Source organism: Ochotona curzoniae, unplaced genomic scaffold, assembly GCF_017591425.1.
Source record: "Ochotona curzoniae isolate NIBS_2020 unplaced genomic scaffold, NIBS_Ocur_1.0 contig_4645, whole genome shotgun sequence".
NCBI classification, from domain to species: domain Eukaryota; kingdom Metazoa; phylum Chordata; class Mammalia; order Lagomorpha; family Ochotonidae; genus Ochotona; species Ochotona curzoniae.
The window spans coordinates 1-27,132 of NW_024466353.1; the positions used below are offsets into that span (position 1 = coordinate 1).

The window sequence follows — 27,132 nt, forward strand, 5'->3', positions numbered from 1 at the left end:
AATTTAGAAAAATATAATGTTGAATCACACAAATTCTGTGAGTTAGGAAGTGGAAGTTTATACCTTTATGGAAGATACTTGGTGTGTTCATTACTGATTGATAAATGGTAGAGCTAGAACTGAACTCAAGGCTTCTGATTCCAAGTTCTTGGGACACAGGGTTAGTATTTGTTTTTGTATCAATGGATTCCTAGCCTGAGATTTATTTTCATTTGTATCTTATAAAGGCAGTGCGCGCTCATTTTATAAAAATCAGGAGATGCATATTAACAAAGAAAAGCCCCTCCCATAAAATCTTTATCTTGAGCTCTGCCTGCAGGATTTGCTGCTAGCATTCTAGCAAAGATCTTGTCCTAGAATGCATCACCTTCTGACATTTCTTTATTTGGGGTTGTTAATTATGAAGTAGCTTTTATGTGCATGCTCTGTGGTGACATTGCAACTGGGAATAACTTCAATATAAGCTGTCTGGTTCCAAGGGCGGTTTCAATAGTGGAGTTTACAACTATTTGAAGTGTGTGTTCGCAAAGTAGTGGGGAAGCAGCTGCTTGTTCCTGTTGTGTAGTTAGGTTGGCTCTAGGAACAGTGACTCCGTACAGATGCCCCAAGACTGCAAGCCCAGGCTGAACCCCATAGTGGAAACATTCAGTCTAAGCTCATCAAAATGTTGTCATTGTCACTTTATGAAGTTGGTTAAAGAGAAGGAATGTCAAATGCCTTAGGGGGTAACTGTGTGTAAAATATTTTGTCAATTAAATTCTTTCCCATTTCCTCACAACAAATCAGGAGACAGAAAACCGAGCTCTGGTTCTTAAGATTCGGACACTGCAGGAAGAGGTACGTTGTAATCCACAGACATTGGCAGAAGCAAATGTAGGGAGATGAGGCATGCCTATGTGTTGACTCAGGCTCCTAGGGGACAAAAAACCTGTTGGTTTGTCAAATGAAGGTTTGTTATGAGGGGTTAAGAGACTTGCCAGATCTGCCTTTCAGTGCTTTATTCTTATGCAAACAACACACTTAATTCAAATTCTACTTTGTCACCTAATTCACATTTAATACTAAGTCCTTATCATCCCCTTACCTGAAGGTCCCATAACCTCTTAGTCTCCCGTTGGAGGGCATGTCCTGGGTCCCTGGGGCTCACTTATTTTACAGTTCCTGGAAGGGGAGTGCCAGGAAGGACAGTGAGGAGGTGGTCATCTCCCAGGGGAGGGTGCACAGAGCAGTGCCCGGCTCTCTCAGGCTCCACCTCAGCGCACTTAGAAAGGGTCTCCTTCCTCAACAATCTAGTCTGCTCAACTGAACCCCTTCTTATACTCAGTGGGGCTCTGTCTCCAGCTTTTCTTGTGTCTCTCACTTACAGACCAGTCGGTGGGGGGCAGGGGGGGTGGGAAGGGAAGGCTAAACACTATGTTGTTGTATACATCTTACAAGCTCGTTCTAGTTCAAACAAGTGCTGACACACCTCTCAGTACTGGTCCTTACTCTAAGTTATATGCAATTACATTTCATTAACTAATGCTTCACACATTTCACATGCACATTAAACATTATGCTAGTTAATATTCCAGACATTGCACATTTTGAGAGGGTGGCTATATATAAAGATAGTTTTAAACAAGTTGGGTTGTTACGCTTATATGGTTGAAGAGAAGGTGGGATTTTTATGTTGGACAGAGACTTTGTTACTTTTGCAATTATCCATGCAAGTGGCCAACTTTTAAAAATTCAAATGAAAGAAAAATTGAAAAACCTTGGTGTGCAGGCACTTATGGGAGCTGCTGAGGACAGAAGAAGCAAAGTAACCCTGGGGTACTCCTGGGTGAGATGGTAACCAGTGCTGTGGTTAAAACAAGAGACGACAGTGCCGTTTGAACTGGGGTGGGTAGGGAAAGCAGCATTGTGATGTCATCCTCTGATTACAAACTGGGAAGGGGCTTTATCAGGGAAAGAGCATTCCAGATGGGGCAGACAGCAAACCTGGAGCCTCAAGGCTGCAGCTCACCTGCTCCTAGGCAGGGCTGGCCAGCCCAGGGTGTTGGCTGCAGAATGGACCAGGGGCAAAGCTGCAGAGGCAGGCACATGACCCCCGCTCTAGCATGCTTCAGGGTGGTCATGGACAAATGCAATGGAGTGGTCATGTGGGATGGCACTCGCTAGGGAGACTCTGAATGTGACACTCTTTTACTTTGGGTACTGAAGCTAGCACTGCTGTCTTTTATTAGAATATTCGGAACATTGTGCAGATAGATGAACTGGAAAAGAAGATTGAAGCGTTGTCTAAAACGGAGGCGGAATGCCAAGTAAGCCCTTCTCAAATTCTGGTAAATTATTCCCTCTGTCTAACCAGTTATTATTCTGTGAAGTTGTAAATGAGCAATCGACAAACTGCCTTTTTTGGTAAATTCTGATGTTTGCACTCTACAAATGTTTGGATGACTGAAGAGGCAGATTCTCTTGTAACAACCTCACTGATATGTAATATGTAATTCGTGTCACATAAAATCCACTTGAAGGATAGAGGTCACTGGGTTTTAGTCTGTCCAGGTGTGCAACATCACCAAAATCAAGTTTAAGACCTTACACTCTGTTACTCTCCTAGTTACTCCGCCTGCAAAACTAGATATTCACTAATGTGTTTTCTGGGTGTGCACAGCTCTTGTGGACATTGCATGTGAACAGTCTTTTGTAGTTTTGGCGTCTTTGTCTTTCACTTAGCAACATGGTTTCTATTACCACTGTATCTGTTTCTTAACTGCTTTATAATTTTCATTGTAGTGATTTTTCACTTTCTTGGTGAAACTTATCGCTAGGTATATAGTTTTGGTAGCTATTGTGACACTGATCTTGAAATCCCTTCTCAACTGTGACTGTGTGTGTGTGTGTGTGTGTGTGTGTGTGTGTGTGTGTGTGTGTGCACAAAGGCGATTGATCCTTGTGTGTTGATTTTTTATATCTGGCAATTTTGCCAAACTCTTGAGTTTCAGTAATCTCTTAGTGAAGTCGTTTGGTTCGTTGTGTACAGGATATTATCTGCAAACAGGTACAGTTGGACTTGCTGATTTCCCATTTGTGTCCCTCTGTCTGTCTTGTCTAAAAGCTCTGGATGAATATTCTGGAACAATATTAAATAGCTGCGGTGAAAACGCATCCTTGTCTGGTTCTGGATCTTAGTGGAAATGCTTCTGACGCTTCCTCATACGCTAGGATGTGAATTTGTCTCATATTGCTATGATTGTGTTGGGAAATGTCCCTTCTATACTCAGTTTGCTTAAGGTTTTTAATCATAAGAGCATATTGCATTCTATCAAATGCTGTCTCTGCACCTGTTGAAGTACTCTTTCAGTTTTTATTCAGGTTTTTATCTTTCCATAGTATTTCACTATTATACTGTTGCCACAATACTTGAAACAAAATTTTACAAAAATTTTCTTCTAATCCTGTGAGTTACTTGCTGAGTCATATTCAGCATTTTTCTAAGTATCACAAAGCTACTAGACTTGCACATCAACATATGAAACTGGGCCCAGCACAGCAGCCTAGCGGCTAAAGTCCTTGCATTGTACGTGCCTGTTCCCATATAGGTGCTGGTTCATGTCCCACAAGCCTGCTTTCCATCCAGTTCCCTGCTTGTGGCCTGGGAAAGCAGTCGAGGACAGCCCAAAGGCTTGGGACTCTGCACCCATGTGGGAGACCCAGAAGAAGCTCTTGGCTCCTGGCTTTGGATCGACTCAGCTCTGGCTGTTGCGGCCACTTGAGGAGTGAGTTAGTAGATGCAAGATCTTCCTCTCTGTCTCTCCTCCTCTCTGTATATCTGCCTTTCCAATAAAATAAAAAATCTTTTATATATATATATGAAATGAAGAAATACAGGGAATTTGAAAATATGGTTGCAGGGAGCCTTGATATGCTAATTAAAATCTTCCTCTTAAGCCAGAGTGTTTGTGACAATAACAAAGGAACAACTGTCAGGTGTCATGGAACTGGTTGGTTTTTAATCTTTTCTTTTTTTCCCACTTATTTCTCCAAACTTGGATGTTGGGAAAATATACTGTGAATCTGAACACCCTAATGACTTTCACATCATGGGAAAATATATCCAGGACTTAAAAAGTAACCACAGTTGTTCCTTGCATATTGTGATAAGATAGCCTGTGCTAACTAAGCTTACCTCGTGTTTCTAACGAGTGGAATGTTTACAGATCTCATGTAACTTTGCATAGTAGATAAAAATATGTCTCGCAAATGTCTGCAGCCAGTTTTTGTATAATTTTTAACGAAAAAATATTGGGAGTGCATAATAGCCTCTAATAAAAAGGAAATAGTGTTTCTTAAAGGCCTACTTTGATGTTGCTATGAGATGATCATCATCCATATGAAGTATTAAGTACAAAGAAATTTTATTTTATTCTGGCATGATCATAGTGCTTCTATATATGTAAGAGAATGTCTGAAAAAATGTACGGTGGCTTGATCCTGCCTTCCAGCTTTTCTAAAAGTAGGTTTCATCTACCCAATGTAGGTCTTCAATTCAATGATACTGTGAAAAACTAAAATATTCTTATATAGTTGATTGAGAACCTTAATATTACCATGAAGTAGGAAAAATCTTCAAGATCAACTGTTTATAAGCATGTAAGGCTTCAAAAACTATTTTCAATTTTGAATCAGTTTATTTAATGGCCAAAAAGTTCAGGATGACTAGCAGTTCGAATTTTTTTTTAATTTTTATTTTTATTATTTTCTCATTGGAAAGGCGGATATACAGAGAGAGACAGAGAGGAAGATCTTCCATCCGATGATTCACTCCCCAAGTGAGCACAACGGCCGATGCTATGCCGATCCGAAGCCAGGAGCCTCTTCCGGGTCTCCCAGGCGGGTGCAGGGTCCCAAAGCTTTGGGCCATCCTCGACTGCTTTCCCGGGCCACAGGCAGGGAGCTGGAAGGGAAGCGGGGCTGCCGGGATAGAACCGGCACCCATATGGGATCCCGGGCGTGCAAGGCGAGGACCTTAACCACTTGCACCACCGTGCCGGGCCCAGTTCGAATTTTTTTAAAGTGATAAAATTACTTAAAATAGGATATGAAATCCAAATAATTCCTGTATTAATCACCAGGCACCATGTTAATATTACAGCAATTAAATTTTAGCCCAATTATATCCTAAACGTGAAATTATTTAAACAATATCCTAGATGGAATCCAAAACACAAGACACATTTGCATAATTGGGTTCTTGTCTCGGAATACTAAAACAGGAGAGAAGACTTTTTTGAAGGAAATGTGTAGGCGTTGAAAATGCTATACTGTTTCTCAGTCTCATTCTCCCAGATCCAGTGGAATAAAAAAGGGGAATAAAAAAGACCTACTGGGACAATATTTTTCAGGTTGCCATTTTGGTCTCTTATTTCCTGATTAGATGCTAGATGAGCAGCAAAGGGCCAACCCTTCGCTGAGAGATGACACATGAAAACATATTTCTTTGAAGTGTGAGGGAGGGAGATTGAATTTAGGTGGTTGGCACTGATTGAGGTCAACCTGCAGGTTCTGAATTGGTTGGCATTTTTGATAACTGAGCAGGGATGGGCAATATGATTGAGAAAATCCTGAAACTCAAGTACTTGACAGAGTGGAGGTGAACTTTGCCAGGGAGCTGTTGGACACTCAGAAGTTAGGATGGCTGGAAGGCATGGAAAGAACTTTACTATAACATCCTGAGCTGCGAGTCCTGAGAGTAATACAGACTGGAGGCTTCGCTATCGAACCCCTAAAACTGGCACTGGGCTAGTGGGAGAAACAAGTTGCTTAATCCAAAGCACAGCACGAGGAGCCAGGAAGCTATCACGTAATCTCTGGGCTTCCCAAGGGATCAGGTAAAGGGACTGAGGATGAGGCTGAGCGGTGGATGTTGTGCTTAAGTGCCAGTTCCCAGTTATGCTGGTGCTTGGTTGACTGGTGGCCTTCAGTTGGTCAGTCTTCAGGCTCCAAGCAGGTTGTAGTTGCTTTTTTACCCCATGCCTGGACTTGTGGAAAAGAAACCCCTTGAGACAGGATATCTGGATGTTCTTTGTAAGGGAAACGAATGACCTCATGGGTCCAGTGGGAAGTGTCAGTGATGAGGGACCCTCACCAAACAAGCTGTACCTCTCCCTCCATCCAGTGAGTTGCTTTATGTAAGCAATTTGCTCTCGTAACAGCAGGGCAAGGGAACTGTATGGTAAGAGAGGGAGACTGTGTGATACTAGGACCTAGTGATAACCAGCACTTGCATTCAAGGCACTTGATTGGGTATTGGTATCAGGACTAGGTCCTTCAGGGCATACCTTGTTAGTGTCAGGGAATACTGCTGGGTAGACCCCAGTGGTATGTGGTTTGGGAGAGACTGAGCAATTACTAACCCACCACCATTGCTGGAGAAAGAAATGGGAAAGTGTGGATGCTGCCACACGATATGGCGTCTGTGGTCAATTGTCAATGGAATCAGTCAGGGAAGGCTTCCACTTGCCTTCTGAACACCATTCCCCACATCCCAGACCTTGAGAAAACAGCAGCATCAGAGGCCAGGTGCAGGGAGGGAAAGATAAAACAGAACATACAACATTCCCCAAGGGCTGCTTGGACTAAACTGCAGGAGGAGACGTTGTGGTCTAGTTTAGGGCTTAATATTTATTTTCTAGGTTCTTGTCCCTTACTTAAAAAGTATTCGAAACACAGGCACTAGCAGAGCTTACAAAGTGGCAAGGTTTATTCGGAAGGTGAGGATTTCAGACAAAGATGGGCTGGGAAGAGCTAGGGTAGGTAAGGGAGAAAGAGGTTAGTACTTTCCTCTAAGCCATCCACAGGGGGAGAGACGGGGCGAGGCTAGAGCAGGCCCCCTCCCCGCACCCCAGCATGGGGTCTTAAGGGGCTCTATTCCTCAGTTTGTTAATGTGCTATATCGCATTTGTTCACGTGTGTATATTGAATCACTACACATACCAGAGATAAATCCCACTTGGTCCAGGCAGATGATCTTTCTGATGAGTTGTTGGATATGATTAGCAAGTTGAGGATTTTTGTGTCTATGTTCATCAGGGCTGTTGGTCTATAAATTTCTATTTTATTTTTCTGGTTTCAGAATTAAAATAATGCTGGCCTTGTAGAAATAGTTTGTGAAAAATTACAATTCATTCTTGAAAACTTAGTTAGAATTCAGCAGTAAAGCCATCTGGTGCCGGATTTTGTCTTGTTAGGAGGGACTTTATTGCTGATCGAATCTACATTGTAGATGTTGGTTAATTCCGGCTTTCTGTATCTTCATGATTCAATTTTGGTAGATTTCATGTGTCCAGGATCTATTAATTTCTTTATTTTCCAATTTATTGGCCTACATCTGTTGACGGTTAATCCTGATAACTCCTATAATGTCAGCCGTTAACAGCTAGCTCCTTTTTAGAAAAATCTGATTCATTACTTTGGGTCTCTTCCTTTTTCCTCCCTGATTTTTCAGCTCATTGAGCCAGTGGTGTATTAATTTTGTTTGTTTTCAGAAGCTTTTTATTTCACTGATCTTTTGTATTTGGGGAGGGCTTTTTCTTATTGCTGCTTCTTGCTTCCTCTTGCTCAAGTTTTTTACATTTTATCTACTCATTTCCTCATAAAATTTTTGGGTTTGGTTCTTGTTTCTCTAGATCCTTGAGATTCATTTTTAGATGAATTATTTGATGACTTTCCAACTTCTTGATGCAGGCAGTAATTACTTTACACTTCCCCTTTAATACTGTTTTTGCTGGATCCTGTAAGTTTTGCTGTTTTACATTGTTATCTTTATTCATTTCCAGAAGTTTTTTTTGTTGTTGTTTGTTTTCAATTTTGATTTCTTCTGTGATGCGCTATTCAGTCTCCATGTATCGACATATGTTTTGAGAATTTGTTGTGAATTTCCTGATTTATTACCTTGTGGTTAGGAAAGATTTATGGTATAACTATAACATTTTACTTTGTGTCCTACCATATGATTGGTCTTAGAACAAGCTCCACGCATTGATGAAAAGAATGTGTATTCTGCAACTGTGGGATGAGTTATTCTATAGATAACAGCTCCATTTGTCTATCATGTTGGGTTCCTTTCTTTAAAAAAAAAAATCTGGTTGATCTGTCCACTGGTGAAATTGGGTTGTTGAAGTCCCCAATTATTAAATTGGAGTTTTAATCTCCCTTTAAACCCACTAACATTTGTTTTGTAAACTGAATGTCCCTCCTCTGCTGACCTGCAGCTCCTGCTGATGAGCATGTCAGCCAGGGCTGGGAACAGATGAGGCTGTGCAAGACAGCAAGCACCCTTCAGCATATGTGTGGGAAGGTATGGGCTGAGTTAAGCTGAAGTTCTCATAGCTGTATATGAGAGCTGGATGGGATGAAGGATGGACTGGACTAGTCTGCTGCATATACCATCAAATGCAGGAACCAGGGCTGGCAGTAGTCCTAGAGGGATTATAGGGCTTGCCCTGACAAGGCTGCAGTTTCCACTGGTGTGCATAAGGGCTACGTTCGTGGGGGCTAGATTGGGCTAGGCTGCAGCAACTGTTGGTTTGCATGGGACATGGGACTGAGGACAGAACTGACTAGGCAACTGCAATCACCAGGGTGTGTATATAGGTTGATGGCGGTGATGGACTAAACTGACCCTGCAGTAGCCGGTACACACAGAAATTAGGTCTGGGGTCACCCCAGGCAAGGTTTCTTGGGGGATCCCTGACTGGACCACTGGACTCAAAATTTCAGCCTCAGGGAAAATTACAGGATTTGTGGTCTGACTTTGAAATGTATACACTGGGACTAAACTGCCTCAATTGCTGATGCCGGTTCAGTGGTTGGCATGTTCAGCTGCACATGGAGGACATGTCAGCCGGTTCATTTTGGGCTGCAGAGGACACTGAGTGCCATGCCAGAGGGTAGAAAGCAGAATAAGTTGGACAACTCTTCATGGCCAAGCTTTGGCAGCAAATGTCTTGGGTGTTGTTAGCCTTTAGTCCTTGAAAAGAAGTTTTCAACCTTGGAACCATGAAACCAACAATGTCCCGCCCACCTTCTGACATGCCTTGACCCTCTCCACCCTAATTAGTAGTCCTCATAGGCATACATCCTTCTCAACTATGTAAATAACATCCAAAATAAGTAATTAAAAATAAGATAAAGAAAAAAGTGCCCTAGCACTTGTGCATGCATATTTACTGTCACCACCTCTTCCTGTTGAATTGATTTCACAATCATTACATAATGCTCTTCTTTGTTTCTTAACAACTTTTGCGTTACAGCCTGTTTAATCGGACATTAGGATGGCTACTTTTCTGTTTCCCTTAATGTGGGGTATATATACTTCCAGGCTTTTACTTTCAATCTGTGTGTATCTTAGTTGGTGAGATGATGTTTCTTGTAGGGAGCATATAGATGAGTGATATTTTTGTTTTTCATTTCTTGTTTTTTAATTCAGCCAACCAGTCTGTCTTTCAGTTGGAGAATTAGGAGCGGGATGTTCAAGGTGGTCATTAATGAGTAGCAACTGGGTCCTGCTGTTTTTCCACAAATATTTCATTTATTTTTGCCTTCCTTTGTGTTTTTACAAGGCTTTCTGCTTTCACTATCTGTTCTGTATCTATGCGTAAAACTTTGAGTTTCTTAGCAGTAGCCAAAATTCATGTGTGTATATACGTGTACATGCATGACACTGAATGTAATTTGTACATAGAAATGAATCCTATACTGGGAGCAGTTGCCTTTGGGAAATACAACTGTGATAAACTAGTGGAAAGAGGGAAAGACATGAACACAGATACTGTATTCTCCTTCTGCAACCTTTATTCCCCACGCGACTGGGTAAGCTTAAGTCTCCAATTTCTCATCTATTTCATGGGTTTGCTAATTTGATCTATTCCATCAGCCTTTTGGAATCAGATGATTGGGAGTAATTTTAGAACTATGAGAGACGCCCAATCATGCGGTTACGATGATGCTCACACTGCTAACTGTGTTCGTTGTTTCCCCTGGTTCTCAGTGCACTCAATGCGTGCATTTGGTAATTGAATACGGCATGTACTAACAAGCCTGCTTTGGTTTGAAAAAACTGATCTGTGCTTAGAATTCTCTGGAAGAAATCTTGGTGCTTTCTAATGTCTGTCGGTCTCTCTCTCTCTCTCTCTCTCTCTCTCTCTCTCTCTCTCTCTCTCTCTCTCTCTCTCTCTCTCTCTCTCTCTCAGGGAGAAAGAGATTTTCCATCCATTAGCTTACTCCCCAAATGGCAGAAATGGCTAGAACACCATCTGCATCCCCAACATGGGAGCAGGGTCCCAAGTATTCAAACGGTTTTCTGCTGCTTTCCAAGCTGAATTAGCAGGAGGCTGGATTGGTAGGGTAGTGGAGCAGCCAGGAATTGCAGCAGTATCAATATGGGCTGTGGAGTGGCAGACAGTGACCCAACCCTCTGTTCCACAATGCTGGCCCTCTAACTTATGTGTTTGAAAGGAGGAAAAAAATCCTCTGAGTGTTCTCCTGAAATCCATGTCTGTGTCCCCTGTAGCAGTAAATTTTCTCCAAGAAAGTGAAAACCATGAATCCTCTTACTCCAGCACGTATGGACCTGTGGGCAGGACTAGAGGGGTTGAGTGAATCTGAGAAGCAGCTAAGTCCTGCCTGATGTGACCTGCGGTGAGCCCCCATTAGCTGGAGCTCTGCTTTACTTGCTGGCTTAAGTGTGGACAGCAGATCCTACAGAAGTGTCACTTTGAGGCAGGATGGCAAAGTTCTCTGTGGGGTGGAAAACTGGGCACATTTGTGAGGATTCAGAAATGTGTTTTCGTTCCTGCAATGATTTTGTAAAACCCTGTGCTTTTAGCACAGCAGTGTCCCAGTGGCCCGCCTTCCATCTGCTTCCTTTTCAGATGCAGTTGCACACATATGAGGACACTTTGCTTAATAAAGATGCAAGCATACGGAAGGTTGGTACCATCCCTCCCTCATGGGGGCCTGTGGGATTGGCTGGCTCTCTCCCCGTCACAGGTCATTGGGGTATCTGCACCAATGTGGAAAGATATGACTCTCTTGTGATGTCACAGGCTTCCCTTTTTAGACCTTCACAAGCGTGTTCTGAGTGATGACTGCTGGTGGCTTCTCCATCTGGGAGAAGTTGGCACGTTTCCTGCCTAAAGTTTGGTGGTGTTCAGACATAGATGCAGCCAGTATTAGATGCGTGCCAGGCTACCGGTCACTCGCTAGAAATGGAGGTAGAAATTTAATGGAGAACTACACAAATACACAGTCGTTGTTTTGGGAAAGATTATATCCCGCAGGTTATTGACTACCTAATTTGATTGGCTGCTGAACAGCCGGATAGATGAATGGCAACATTCTGTTCTTCCCTGTATCCTATGACCTTTTTCTACCTGGTCACAAAAAGTGCTGGCTGCAGAGTTGCTGGGTGTAGTGGCTCAGAGACAGAGGAAGAACACAGCCCAAGGCAGGGATGTAAAGAAAGAGTGTCATTAGTATTCTTCCCTTCCCTGTGTATTATGTTTCCATGTCAACCTTGACCAGGGTACTGAATATGGTACTACTTCACCTCTTCACCATGGTATTCTCTGAGTAATGCTGTTAAGATAGCAGTGGCTAAACAGGTTCTCCCAAATGTGGGTCTTTGCACCTTGCTCCATCCTTGCCAGCCCTCATTAAGCATTGACTAAGCACTTCTCTTGTCTCCGGTACTGCTGGTCTTAGGGTGAAATTACACCTCCAGCCTTCATTGTCTGGACCTTTTGCTCAAACATTACAAAATGGCGATTTTTACAAAGGTGTCAGTTGTGTAGGTGGCAAATGAGGCGATGGCAGTACCCACTCAAAGGCAGAGGAGGCCACTCTGTCCAGCTCCACTCTTTGTTACATCAGAATCACATGGCCCTGTGCGCCAGTATCTTCTAATCCTGGAAGATGAATTAGAAATCTAGATTTTTAGTGAAAATCTCTAATTTTTAAGATACCTAGCTATATCTATCTACCTACCTATTTGTATATCTGAAAGGTAGAATTAGGGGGAGAGACAGAAATCTTCCACCTGCTTGTTCACTGCCTAGTTGGTAGACATGGCCAAATCCAAACCCTTGCACCATCTCCCACTGCTTTCCCAGGCGCTTCAGCAGAGAGATACGTTGGCAATGGAGCAGCTGGGACTTGAACTAGTGTCTCCATGGGATATTTGTGATTTTACCTGCTGTGCTCTTGCTGGCTCTACTTCTACTTTTTTTTTTAAGTGGGGAGGACACTTTTCTTATGACCTCTTGGAGTCTCTACTCTGTATCACCTGGACAACAGCAACTGTTTTATTACCTTTTTGTCTTTAAAAAGGATTTTTCTTCCTATTGTCTAGTGTCCCCACACAGTCCTGGGCACACATGGTGCTTGCTGATGGCTGGATGATGAGCACTCGCTGGTGACTTCACACAGAATGTCAGCTGCGCCCCTAATGCAACTTCGCTACTGTCTCTATTTTCCAGAAATGGAATCCAGCTGTCTGTTAGCGGAGAGACTAGCAGTATCATCTCGGGAGGAGGAAAGTCTTTGCATGCCGAGCTTGTTCTCGCTCAGTTTGCACAGGTAGGTAGTACCAGTAGAAATTGCTGTCCAGGTCATCTGCCTCCCCCACCAGGCAGCAGTGTAGTGTTCAGTGGAGGTCCACAGCTTGCTGATTGCTTTAGAATCCATGTCTGTAGACTCGTAGCCTGAGGGAAAGGTTTGTGTTCAAGCTATGGCTGAAAGCTACAGCCAGGCTCTACTGTGGGTTTATGGAAGTGTGTGCTCTATGAATTGGAACTTCAAAAAAAAAAAAAATCTGTATATTCTTGGTTGTTCATAGGATCAACCATGTACATTGAGCCTCAATCTGAGGTCTCCATTACTCAGTTACTACACATCCTCTTAATGAAAAACCACAAAACAGAATCAACAACAGGAAGAAAAAAATTTGCAATGCTATGAAGTTAAATACCTGCTACTGAATGACTAATGTACCGCTAAAGAAATGAAAAAGAAAATCAAGAACCTTCTTGAAGAAAGTGATGCTACTATATGATCTATGAGTCATTGAAGAATTTAGTGAGAAGTGTTTTGAAGAAATGAAACTAAAAACAAAAACATCAAAATCCATGAGTTTCTGCTGATCTTTCTTAGATGTGTCTCCTATAGGCAACAAATAGATGGGCTTTGTGTTTTTAATAGTCTACTAAAATGTGATGTTTGAGGAGTTTAATCCATTTACATGCAGGGTAAATATAAATAAGTGGTAATTTGGTTCTGTCATTTAGAAATATGTGTTCATATTTTACTGGAATGTTCTTCGCATTTGCCTTTGGTTTTGGTGGGTGCTATTCCTCTTCTCTATCAAGAGAACATCTTTAAATATTCTTTGTAGGGCAAGTTTGGAAGAGGCATATTCTTTTAACTTTACTGTGGAAGAATTTTATTTCATTTTCAAAGACCAAGGGAAGCTTTGCTGGGTATGTTATCCTGGACTGGCAATTTTTTGCTTTTAGATTCTGGAATATGTTGCTGCACTTCTCTTCTGGCCTGTAGCATTTCCTGTGGGAGATCAGCTGTACATTTAATTGCCACTCCTCTGTGTCAGTTGATATTTTTTTTTCACAAGCCCATTTAACGGTCTTCCTCAAGCTCATGTTTGATTGATGAGAACTTGGTTATCATATGTCATGGTGCAAACTGCTTTACCCAACCCTGTTGGGAGTTCTGTGCCCCTCCTGGATGTTGTTTCCAAATTCTTTCTCCAGATTAGGAAGGGGGTTTTAAAAAATGATTTCATTAAATACATGTTTAAACCCAGCTTCTCTTTATGCACTTTCTGGAACTCCCATAACTTACATTTGGCCTTTTAATAGTGTCTTTTCAATTCTTGAATTTTTTTTTAGCTTGACCTAACTCTGTTTCCAGCTTTTTGATTGTTTCCCCGTTGTGACAAGAAATGTCTTCCAATTCTGAGATTCCTTCTTCTGCATGCTTCATTCTATTATTGAGACTTTCCACTGAATTTTTAATTTGTTCTGTTGTGTCCTTCAGCATTGCTATTTCCTGTGAGACATATTGCTTAAATTCCTGCATGTGCTTCTCATTGTTGATAAGAAGCTTTAAAACAAGTATTTTGAATTCTGTAACCCCTATTTTCTCGATGTCTTCCTCTGTTAACTCTGAGGTTGGCAAAGGCTTTTGCTCCTTTGCAAGGGAGTCTTCTGTAATATTCATTGTGCCTTTGTCACATCTATTGTTCTTGGTAATTACACATCTGGCTAGCAGATTCTTCTCCTTGGGGCAGGTTTCTAAGCTGTGTCTCAAAAACAGGTCTGTAGTTCAATTTTACTCATTGTAGTTGGTAACCGGTTCTTTGCTTGCAGTTACTTGTGCTACTCTGTCCAACGAGTTTCAGAGTTTGGCTCTTATGTTAGTCTTCCACCATAGTCTCCATAGCCCCAGCTCCTGGCTCAGCACCCTACTTCCTACGATCCTGTGCTGAGGATGCATTGTTATCTGTACAATGGTTTTCCCACTTCTTGTTCACACAGTTCTCAGGATTAGGAGACACCAGGCATCCTAAATAGCTAGATTATTGTTGGTGCTGGGCTTGCCAGAACCTGTTGGTCATTAGGTCTGAGAGCCACACGGACCTGTTTTGGACCTGTATGATGCCAAAATCAGTATTTTCCCCATGGGACTAATGCAATGTATTGAACTCAGTAAGTTCTCTCCCAGCTCAGTGTATGTGTGGCTTACTGTTGTCCCTACATTCTCAATGCCTTTGCCACACTGTACAAAATGGTGCCTGAAGTGTCACTGCTGGAATTCTTGATCTGCTGGCCATTAGATCTGGGGGCTACCCATACGTATTTTGGGTAGATCCTGCTGGATGCCACATCATTGCAATTCATTGAGCCCAAAATGAATTCACTCTCAGCATAGTGCATACACAGTCCTGCCCCATAGCCTTTGCCTCCTTATACAAGATCATGGTGATTCAGCTCTAAGGGGCACACTGGGCTGTGACATCCATCCTGTTTCCACACTGCCTGTTTGAGATCTGCTCTTCTGTTTGAGATCTCTGCTCCTGGTTAAATCAAACAGACCAGCAGGACAGGCAATTCTTTGTCTGGGTTTCCCTCCTGAGTTCCTGGTGATTTTCCCTTGCCATGTGGGGTTGCTGGTGGAGTTTTGGCCAGTGGCACAGCTCAGATCCCTGCTGCCTGAATGCTACTAGGATGTCTGGTCACTGCAACACCACCTCTTTGCTTCTGCTGCTTTCCTGTGTCCATCAGTCTCCAGATGCCCCTCTGCTGTCATTCTGTCCTCTCCTGTTTCCTGGAATGTGCCCTCTCTGCTTCACCCTGGCTAATGTGTCTCCGTCTGTTCAGACATGTCCTTACGCTGTTCTGCCATCTCAATTCTTCCAGAAACTTCAAAGTGGCAGCAGTGAGTTAGGACTTTTAAAACCATTTTCTCTTTTGCAGATTCAGTAATTATTGTTACAACACTAGAGAAAAGAGTCAAAAGCCTTTTGGGGGATGAAACCTTGCTCTTTCCCGTCCCAGGGACCCATTCATCTTGCTCTTTTGCATTTTCTGCTCCCGTTACTTGTTATCTTAGGAAATGCTTTATTTAGCAGGTTACTTTTTGTTGGTGTAATGGTCTCTCCACATCTGTGGATAATAGATATATAGGACTGTCCTCTTATTGACAGCTGTGACAGACCTTGAAAGGAGAGGAAGGATGCCTTGTGGGCAAAAGCTGTTGTGAGCCAGGGATGCGGAGGTAACATATGTTGTCTCTCTCTCTGCTGCTGTCTCAGGAAGCCCTGGACACTGCCGAGCCCCATGCTTCTGTGACATTTTGTTTCCACTGCTCATCATTTCACTGTGTTTCTGAAAGCAAGCCAGACTCACAGACTGTGGCAAATCTGTCACGGGCTGTGTGTTTTTATCCTCAGTCCTCTGAGATAATGAAGTCAAGATGCCCACTCAAAGTTTTGGATTTCCAAATGAGGGGTCATCAGCCAGCCAAAGCTTTTGCTCTGAAGTTTATTCCTGGAGGAGTTCAAAGTTTGCTTTCCAGTTGGCATCTGGAAATAAGATTCTTAGAGTCCTTGATTTGACAGATAGGAAGAGGAAGGGTGAACACAATAGACACGCGAGGGTCTTCAGTTTACGGAAAGTGTGTAGTGTGAGAATACAGGGCATGGGGTTTGTTTTTTGACTTCACAGTAGATGTATTTTAATTCCATTTTCCACAAACTTTTTGAAGGAAGATCTCAGACTGAGAAAAGTGTGGGCGGATGTGCTTTGTGAATCATCTGGGAGTCTGCAGGGTGTGGGAGGGAGACGAGAAAGCAGTCTATTTCAATGGATGGGGCACCACCCACTTTTCTTCCCTCTCAGTCTTCAACTGCCCCTGTTATCAACACCTGGTTCATAACAGTTTTTAGCTCCCACTTACCAACGTTATCCATTAGATAAATTAGTTTTCCTTAAGATGAAGTAAGTGGTTGGGGCCAACCTAGGCAGAAAAGACGGATGGCTTTTTTTTTTTTTTTAGAATTCAGGAGGATTCTGCAAGGCTCCTCAGAGGTACTCAGTGAAGAAAATCCCAATTAGAAAAATCCCTGAGCTCTGTTTTCATAACAGAGAGAATTCTTTGTGAGGGTGACAGGGGTATGGGCCTCTTGGGAAGAAGAGGAGCAGCAGTGCAGTTTAATCAGCTGGTCATCTCAGGGCATGAGGATGGCTCCGGAGAGGCTGCTGTTCGTAGGAGAGACCAAACGAGAGAGAGGCAGTCACAGCTGCACCTGAAGAGCTGCTACTACATGCCGTGTGTGTACTGGCAGATCTAACATCTGTGGATGATGGCCTCCCACCCGTTTGCCGAGTCCAAATGCTTCCCAGTGCTGGAGACCCAAGTGAACCCTCCCAGGCAAAGAGGAGGCTCTCCCCCAACCTTTCCAAAGTTGATCCTTTTCTAGCTTAGTCTGTACAGAGAAGTCTTTACTGCCCAAGTTTGGCAACAGCAGCTTCTGCTGCACTCCAGGAGCTACTATGCTGAGGCACCAAAATCAGGGATCTTCATGCTCTCATCCTCCAATCAGATTAAGAGCCATACAGAACAACGTTTCCATGCATTAAAGTGTGGGAGGCAGGAAGGGAGCTGCCATAGGCCGAAATTTTCCTGTAGTTAACTATCCTGACTTAGCACAGTAGGGGGCAGGAAGGGCCAAGTGCATGGGGCCATTTCCATCTGTCAGTGAAGTTGATTGGCTCAGGAGGCAGGAGGGGAAGGGCACAGGCAAGGAGCCTCTGGACCGGTTTCATGCATTAAGTTTACTTAAATGGCTTGGGAGGAGGTAGGAAGGGCAAGGTTCAGAAACACTGTTTCTGTGCTGTCAGTTACCCGGAGAAGCAGGTGTGGCTGCACCCCATCACAGATTATTGCGTGAAAGTCTGATTCCTGTGCCAGGTGTTGAGATGCAGTGGGGTAAGTCTTGGGAACGTATGTATCCTACGCCAGAGTACTTGTTGGAGTCCCAGGTACTTTACTTCTAATCTTGCTTCCTGCCAGTGTGTCTGGGAGCAGGGATGACAGCTCAGGTTTTTGGGCCAGTGGAGGATTCCTGGGTGGAATTCGGGCACCATGTTTCAGATTGTCCGGCCTCAGCCGTTGAAAGCATTTGAAGAACGAGTTGGTGGGTGCAAGATCTTTGTCTCTCGATCGGTGTCTGTCTCATCTTCTGCCCTTTAAGTATGTGAAAGTTGATATATTAAATCATACTCCTCAGAATAGTTTTATCATCTAAGGATCAGAGTGCAGGAAAAAGGGAACTTCATAAGTAGCTATTTCCAGCTTTATTAGAAAAGAAACGTGTAAGAAGACATCTTAATCTATCCATCTTCTTTGATCTTAACTGCCTTTTAGAAACTTCACAGAACAAAAAGAAACAGATTCCCTCGATCTCTGGAGCTAGGTGGGTCACAGCCCAGGTCTGCTGTGGGTGGCAGGGACCCAGGTACCTGACCCATCACTTGTTGGCTGCTGGGGTATACCTTAGCAGAGCACTAGAACTGGCAACAAAGCTGGTCCTTGAACCTAGGCACTCTGCTTTGGGACACCCTGATCCAACCAATAATGGAACAGCTAGACCAAAAGCTCCAGTCCTTTCTCTGTTTGTGGATTGATGAACTACTCCTGAACTTCCATCAGCCACTAAAGTGAAGCTAAAGAAAAACTCAAATTCTGGAATATAAATTTCACATATTTGCTAATGTAAATTATGTCCTTAAATGTTACTTTTTCAGGATGATAACCCACAAGGTTAATTCTATGGCACTCTCTTGTTTCATTCTTTTTTGTGGGGGTGAGTGTGGGTGGGGGGAAGCTCAGTGTTCGCTTTTTTCACAAATCCAAGACACCTAATACAGCAGGGGAGGCCTTTATTTCAGTGAAGGAGATAATGTGGGGCAGAAAGAGAGAGCAGAGCAGAGAGAGAACAAAGGGGAGAGGCTTGTTTTCTGGCCTTGGGGTGAGGGGAGAGGGGATTGGTAGATGGGGCTGTATGTGACTACCAAGGATACATGCCTGGGGGGGGGGGAGGGGTTGACAGAGCACAGTTTAAGCCTGAAGGTTACTAAGCTTAGTTAGGCTAGTGGGCCTTAAGGGGGTTGAGATCTAGGAGGTTTATGGTAGTGCTGCGTAACCAGGTATTCAAGGGGACGGAGACCTAGGAGATGTCTGTCAGGCAGTACTGGCTAAGCAGGCATTCAAGGTGGCACTGAGTCCTGGATGGTGGGTTCCATCCTCCTTACACTGTGTGGCTGCAGCTGGGGAAATTCAGGCCGGATCAGACCTGTAGCTTGGGATTCTTGCTCTGTCACCTTGTCTGATTTGATTCTGAAGCACCTCTCATGATTAAAGGAAGGAATACTCAGGAATCCACCGGAGAAGAAGCAAATGAAACCCAATTTTAGGCACTTAAGACACCCTTGTTAAATTTCAATAATCAACCAGTAAGATAATGAGTCTTGCGATTTGATACCTCTTTTGATAGGAATTAGAAATCCAATAATAGTGACAACCCTGGGGTTGTCCAGCATTTTATTTTGCTTCTGTGATTTGCTCTGATTTTAGTATCGGTGTGATGGTCTTTGCTTTCTGACTTTCCTTGTAGGAATTCCAATGTGGCATGGAAGAGAAGCTGAATCTGTGCTGAATAATGCTGAGCAAAGAATCTCTTGAGAAAAATTTCATCAGACTCGCAGAGATTTTGAAGAAATTCCAGCTGGAATATTCCTGTTTCCGAAAAGAATTTCTTTCCAGGTAATGGTCATGTATAAATCAGGGACATACAGTTTTGTGTCATGACCTGTGGACAATTATATCGTGGCATTCAGCTCACTATTTACATAAGTATGCATATTGATCTGGTAATTTTTCAGAAAAGACATTGTGTTTGAAATGTTCAACTTATAAAAATATAGGAAATTGAGTTAGATGTTCAAAGTTGCAGTTGGTGGACTTTGTAAAGACCAGGAACATGAGTTATTTTTCCCTAGGGCAGAAATTTGGTATGTGGACTTCTATCTAGAAGGGGCCTTTAAGGGACTGCGTGGTTTGGACATGATTTGGCTTCTACTCCCATTGAGTTCCCAGAATCCTGTGCTCATAGTACTAAGAAGGTAGAAGCTTCATCTAATTGAGGTAGTGGAACATTTGGGAAGTGGTTATGTTGGATTAGATGCTAAATAAAGGTGGGAGCCCAGTGACCATGGTGGCAAGAGAGCGACATGATACCTTGTGAGGAACTCCCAGCCACAAGCTGATGAGCACTGGAGGTCAAGGCAACGGAACCGCTCCATCTTGGACTGTGGGCTCCAGATCCATGAGCCACAGCAAGCTGATTCTTGCTAGATTCTTGTTAGGCATTCTGTCATAACAGATACCTGACAGAAGCAGGAAAGTGGTACTGGAAGTGGGGGCCTAACTATGCACAGGACCTGGAATGTGGGGGAGGTTTTGAAAGCACACACCGGAAAAGGTTATGTGAGTGTGAGGAGCACTTAGAGAAGGCCTGGAATGCTGGGAGTGGAGCATTACGGGTATATCTGAAGAGGCTTTAAAAGCATAAAATCCTGATGTGCAGAACAGGCCATATGGACAAGGTTTGAAGTGGAAATGTGGATTGTCTTGGGAGTTGAGCCAAAAGCCGTCCTTGTCTCACCATGGCAAAGAAGCTGACTTTATTACGTTCATGTCTGCGACTTTGTGGGAGCTCAGGTTGAAAAATAATGACTATGTTGCTTGAGTGGTGGTGATTTGAAAAATAGCCAAGCATCCAGATGGGGGCATGTAGCTTGTCCACTTTTGGTCCATTTTACATTGAGAACTAGCAGCAGGAAAGAAAGATTGGGAATCAATTGGCAGGCTGTCCAGGGAAGGAATGAGGAACAAGCAGTGTGAGCAGGATTGGAACCTTATAGTAGAGAAACTGCTTCCTAAAGAGATGAGTACAGTTAGCAGATGGCTGCATGCTAATTGGCAAGACAGTGGGATGAAGATCACAGTCAAGGAGGCAGCCCTCCCAGTGTAGCAAGGAGCCTGAAAGGGAGGTGCCGTGGCACGAGCTTAGCTGGCCAAGACCACCTTAGCAGGGTTTGCTGCCTTGTGTTGGATCAGTAAGTGAGGCAGGTGGGCCCAGCAATGGCTGGCGCAGGCAGGCGACCTTGGTGGCAGCTTGCATGCAGTGCTGGTTTGCAGACGTGCAGGATCCAAGAATTATTGCATCCTTGCAGCTTCCACCTGGGTTTCAAAGACAAGCCTGGGAAGCCAGGCCACATTGTGCCACAGCATTGTGCCACATGGGGCCCCAATGGGACTACCCCTAGTGAAGTGATGGGAGTGAAAGTGGTTGGAGACTCAAGGATGGTTCAGCAAAAACAGCAAAAGGCAGTCGGCCAGGAGAAGCCAGTGCACAGCCTCAGAAAGCAGCAGGGTACAGAGACAGGCCTGCACATAACTTTCTGAGGATGTCTTGGACAAGCTGGCAGCCCAGACAGGGACCTGCCCAAGGGCTAGAGCCATTAAGCAGAACCCCTTTGGGGAAGTTCCCCCACTGGAGCAGTGTCCAGCTGCAGAGCTGACTCTAGCCCTGAAGAACTGAAGCCAGAATAGGCTATCTAAGCCCATAGGAGCCTACCCAACCGAGATGTCAGCCATGGAGCCTTAGGGTTTAATGCCTGCCCCACTGGGTTTCCATGTTGCTTTGGTTGGATTACTTCTTTCCACTTGTTTGCTGTTCCAGTTTGGAAGTGGGAAAATATATGTACTGTGAGTCTGTTCTGCTCTAGTGTGCTGGAAAGTGTGGAACTTGGGTTTGTGTAGACTCACCGATCAAAGAGTTTGCCTCGAGTCTCACACGAGACTTTGGAATTAAGACCAGACTGAGATAACACCTTGGGATTATTAAAGACAAAATGAGTGTTGATTTTGCCTGAAGAGGGTATGCACTTTGGCGAGCCATGGTCAGAATGCTATTGCTTGACAAGTCTGTGCCTCTGAAAATGATGCACAAGTCCAACCCCAAGACACATGTTAATGGTACCAAGAGGTGAGGCCTATTTGGGAAGCAATTGCCTTGGTCTACCCCATTAGAGGGAACCCGTGCTTGAGTCCTGGTGGCTTTACAAGGGATGACATGGTCCTATGCTCCCTCTTGCCACCTGGTGTTCTGTGCTGCTCTGGGACTTTGCTCAGAAGGAATGCCATCACAGGAGGCAGAACCTGTTGGGCTGCTTGGTCTTGGGCTGGAAACTTGCAAAACTGAGTCTGAATAAACCTCTTTCTTGCATCAGTAGTTTCTTAGGTGTTCTGTTGCAGTGATGAAAAGCTGGCCACTGAACAGCTCCTCAAGTGACCTCATAATTTCACAGAGGATGGAGACCTAAGGAGCACACTGAGCTGCTCAGAGCATGCAAGCTAGTAATGGGAGATTAGAACTAGAGACTGGGTTTGTGGATCTCTAGGCCCTCAGGGCTTTGTGTCACATGTCTGCATGCAATGCATGACACTGGGCAACAGAATTTCAATTAAATGAAGTAGGAGTATATAAAAGAATAAATGTGAAGTAGCCTGTCACCACAGTTCTTACGGTGTGGAAGCTCTTGAAGCCTTCACACTCACTGAACCACATCCTAAATAAGGATAGTTGATGCCAGTTTGATTGCTGTTTACATAGTTATTGATACCATGTAAAACTTATGCTTTTTAAATGAACATGGTTGTGTATCACTCAAACACGGTACCCCCAAAAATGTAGCTAGGGACTAAGGTAAGCTAAAATTCCCTCAAACATCAGCAAACGGGGTACCTAGAGGCAAATAGCAGAAGGAACTCTCCAGAAAATGAGTTTCTGCTATCCCTGAACAGCAGGGCGCCCAGACTTCCCCATAGTGGTATGATGCGTGGGCTAAGTGGATATGCAGCTTCCTGCCACAGATACCATCTCCACCAAAGGGAACAATGAAATTCTTTTGAGCAGCAATGAACTATTTGGAGAGAGGCCTGCCTTATCGCCCCTTCTAAGTGAGTGAATTTTTCTACAAGACAGATAGCAGGTTAAATGGTAATAGGTGTCATTTGTTAGTGCATGCGGTATAGAGATAACTGTACCAGATGTAGTGCTAAGCATTTGGCTGGTGTTTAGAGAGGCTCAATAGCTTGCCCAACGCCACCCAACCGGGAGTAAGTGACAGCTGGGATTCAGACCTAGAAGTGTCTGACTTTGAAGCCTGTGCTGTTTCATTTATTCCTCCCCCTCCCCTTAACAGATGGGATCTAACATCAGAGATTGTAATCTGGGGAGCCTAACATTGGGTAAAACACTTCTTATCAACTTTAAGATAGCTATAGCTCTGACTTCTAGACCCAATTGAAAACACTTGGATTTTAACTACAAGGGAGAAAATGAGCAGAATCTTTTGTGGGGGATGAGAAGATGAGAATTCCATGTTTCCATGAGGTAGGGAATGTTCATTAGAGGTGAGTTTGCAGGGCTGTTGGCCAGGGTGGAGAATGTTTCCAGTGTGCTGTGGGACACGTGGAAAGGATGGGAAGGTCAAGGAGAAGCAAGCAAAGCCTGCTCTCAGATGACGTGGGGAGGAAAGTCAGTTATGAACTGTCCATCTGAGTGCCTGCCATTGGCCAAGCTTTCCTTGCACCTTCCACCACCCTCACCCGCACCCAAGTGCTAGGCAGTTACAGGAAAGAAGGCAGAACTGCCTGTCTCTAGGAATTAAACACTAGTGATGGACATAAGCAATGAGCAAATAATCTATTTCATGCCACATAGTGGGTAGTGATATGGAGCAAATGAAAGGATGAGAAGACAGAGGACATGAAAGTCTCCTTTTAGGAAGAGTGGCCAGGGGTGTCCTGTGTGAAGGGGAATAGAGTGGAAGGCTGAGTGACCTGAGATGTGAGTGGGTGTTGGTTGGCCGTGCGACTGTATATGCTGTTTTTCCCACAGAATCCCTGGGACCGGGGGGGGGGGTGGGTTAGGAGGAGATTGCTTTGGGCACATGGTTTTAGTAGTCTGAGAGCATGGCATTGGCACACACTCAGCTTCTGGCGACAGCTGCACGTTGCTATCAGTTGGCGAAAAGTAGATGGGTAAGCAGGTGTATCTGGAAGACAGGAGAGAGGGGCCAGTGTTGTCATGTTTCGGGTTAAGCTACCTCCTGTCATGCTGCTGGCGTTCCATATGTGTGCCAGTTTGAGTCTTGGCTGCTCTATTTCCAATCAGTGTCTTGCTAATGTGCCTGAAACGGCATCACATGACCCAAGTATTCAGGACCCTGCCAACTAAGTTGCAAATGTGGGTGGTGTTCTGGCTCCTAGGTTTAGCCTAGCCCAGTTCAGGCTACCGTGGCCATTTTGAAGTGAAAAGATTCATCATGTAAAAGCAACTGCCTATAAGGTTATCAGCAATTTTCTTAACAAGACCCTGGCAGGTCTGGAAGCAATGTGGTAGTAAATTTACAGTACTGAAAGTAGAACCTGATTATCCCTGGGAAAAAAATGGCATTGAAACAGAGAGAAAAGGCTTGGCAAGGAAACAGAGGCTGTGGGATTTTCTCTTCACTAGATCTACCTTTCAAAAACTGCTAGTGAGAGTTGTTCAAGTGAAAACAAAATGTTGCTCAGCAGCAAGATAAAGCACGTGGAAATGTAAAACGTACCGATCAAGATAGACAGGCAAATATGGAATATTGTGATGGTATAATAGTGGTAGGTAAGTGGTAATTCTACTATACAAGTAATAAGAGAAAGTATTGTAGATGACTAGCTGTAAACACATTAATTCATATTTATCATAAAAAGATGTAAACTGTGACATCAGTAACAAAGTGTATACAGGAAAGAACAAGTATCAAGCTTATGCTTATGGTTGAAATTAAGTTGTTTCTGGCTTAAAATAGACTATAGTATCCATAAAATATTTTACATAAGCCCCATGATATCACAAAATGCTTCCAAAAATACACATGACACAGGGAAAGGAATGACAACATTGCAATAATAAAGAATCCACAAGGGATACAAGACAGTAAAAGAGGGGAGGGAATCAATTTTGGCAGCAGGAGTGCTTCCGTATGCATAACTGTGCTAAATGTAAATGGATTTAACTCTGCAAACAAGAGATGTGAAGTGACTGAAAGTGTTTAGGAAAGTAATCTAGTACATACTCTGTATAGGAGGCTGGCTTTAGATTTAAGGATATACATACAGATGCTGAAAAAGATGGAAAAAGGTGCTCTGCAAAAATGGTAACCAAGAGTTAAGATTAACTATCCATAACAGACAAGATTTGAGTCAAAAGTTGTTAGACACAGACATGTTTTAAAAGCTTAGTTCACCAGAGACAAAACAATTACAGCATATAAAGGAAACATTGGCAAAACTGCAATACACAGGAGTATTTTAATAGGATGCTTCAGTGTTCCATTTTCATTAATAAATTGAGCATATAGACACGTCAGTGAGGAAATGGACTTAAACAACAGCTCAGACTGCATGGACATAACAGATACCTACTGATCATTCTACCTCTCTGAAGCAGAATACACGTGTCTCTCATTTACACTTGGAACCTAGTCTAACACAAGTTGGACACAGAGCAGCACTAACAAGTCTAAGATGTTTGGAATCCTATTGAATATGTCTCCTACACAGTGCACAAAACTTCAAGGAAAGCTAGAACATTAACAAATATCTGAAAAAAATGATACTTCTGAACAGCCTAGAGATCAAGGAAGAAATCAAAATGAGAAATATAAAGTATCTTGAAACAAATGAAAACAGAGACTGCAGGACAATGAGTCCTAAGAGGGAAGTTAATAGTGGTAAGCACATCCAAGCAACAAGAGCTAGAGAAGAGCTTAAGGACAAGAAAGCAGAAGGAATGGGATAACAAAGGTTACAGCAGAAATAAACAAAAAGAAGCAAAACTCAGGATTTTTTTTTTTTGGTGGTGATGGTTTGGTTTTGGTTTTAAGAAACCAAACTTCTAAATTAAAACAAAAAGAGCAGACTCAATCAATGGACAGATTAGGAAGTAGACTTTCAGCGCTGTGATTCAGTTGTTGCTTGGGCTTTACTTTCTCAGCAAGGTGTCTTTGAGGAAATTCTCCACTCCCAGATGTGGTCTGTGGGCTCCGCACCCTGGAAATACAGCAGCAGGTAGCATAAAAATGTGAAGAGATTCCGCAAGAATGACTGCTCCGTGTCTGTGCACTGCACGGCCTTCCTGCACTACAGGCCGTCACATTGTGTGGGAAGTGGCAGACTAGGATCTAAGGTGAACAAAAGGTAAGCTGTGGGGACACATCGTGGAGCACATAGACCCTTCAAGCCCCCTGCACCTTCAAGGCCTTTGTTGAGCACATTGATCATGAGCACAAAAGATGCTTCTACAAGAGTTGCTGGGATAAGTCCAAGAAGATGGGCTTCAACAAGTAGGTCAGGAAGTGGCAGGGCGATGTTGACAAGCAGCTGGAGAAGCATTTCAGCAGCATGTCACCAGGTCACCTGGATCATCACCCACACCTGCTGCAAAGCAGAAGGCCTATGTAATGGAGACCCAGGTGAATGGGAGCATCGTGGCTGGAAAACTAGCCCAGGTCTGGTGACCAGCTGGAGCAGCAGATCACTGTGATTCAAATGTTTGGACAGGATGAGGTGAACAATGTCATTGGGATGACCAAGAACAAAGGCTACAAAGGGATCAGCAACTGTTGGCACACCAAGAAGCTTCCCAGCAAGACCCACTGAGGGCCACACAAGGTTGTCTGTACTGGGGAGTGGCACACTGCATGTCTGGTCTTCTCTGGGAGCAGGCAGGACAGAGTGCTACCATCACCATGCAGAGATCAACAAAAATCTCCAAGATTGGGCAAACCTGTCTGATAAGGGGTAGCTGGGTGATGAACAATGTCTCCACTGGCTGGCACCTGTCCAGCAAGAGCATCGATCATGTGGGTGGGTGGCTTTGTCCCTTACTTGAAGTAACCAATGACTTGGTCATGCTAAAAGGCTGTATGGTGGGAGCTAAGAAGTGGCTACTCACCTTGCACAATTGTGTGCTCATGCAGACCAAAGGGTGGGCTCTGGAGAAGGTTGACCTGAAGTTCATCAACATCACCTCCAAGTTTGGCCATAGCTGCTTCCAGGCTAGAGGAGAAGGTGTTCCTGGGACCACTTATGAAAGGATCACCCAGGAAGGAGTGTCACGTGCAGCTGATGACATTGCAGTCAAAGTGAGTTTCCTTGGAGCGTGCTTGGCACAATGCACATCGCATACAGGCATGCCTGGGTTCAAGTCCAGGCTCTGCGTCTGGTTCTAGTTCCTTGTTTTGGCACAGCTTGGAAGCTGGCAATGTCCCTCTCCAAGCATGTGGAAGATCTGTCTTATTTCTGTGCTCCTGGCCCAGTCCTGGTTTTTGTGGGCTTTTGGAAAGTGAACCAGCAATCAGAACAATCAGTCTCTCCCTCCCTGCTTCACTTTGTTCT

The 27,132-nt window shown here is 43.8% G+C and overlaps 1 pseudogene; it reads left to right on the top strand.

Annotated features, from left to right (window-relative positions):
• The first annotated feature begins 2,228 nt into the window (after positions 1 to 2,228).
• Positions 2,229 to 26,883, top strand: LOC121161126 (annotated as a pseudogene).
• Positions 26,884 to 27,132: the final 249 nt, after the last annotated feature.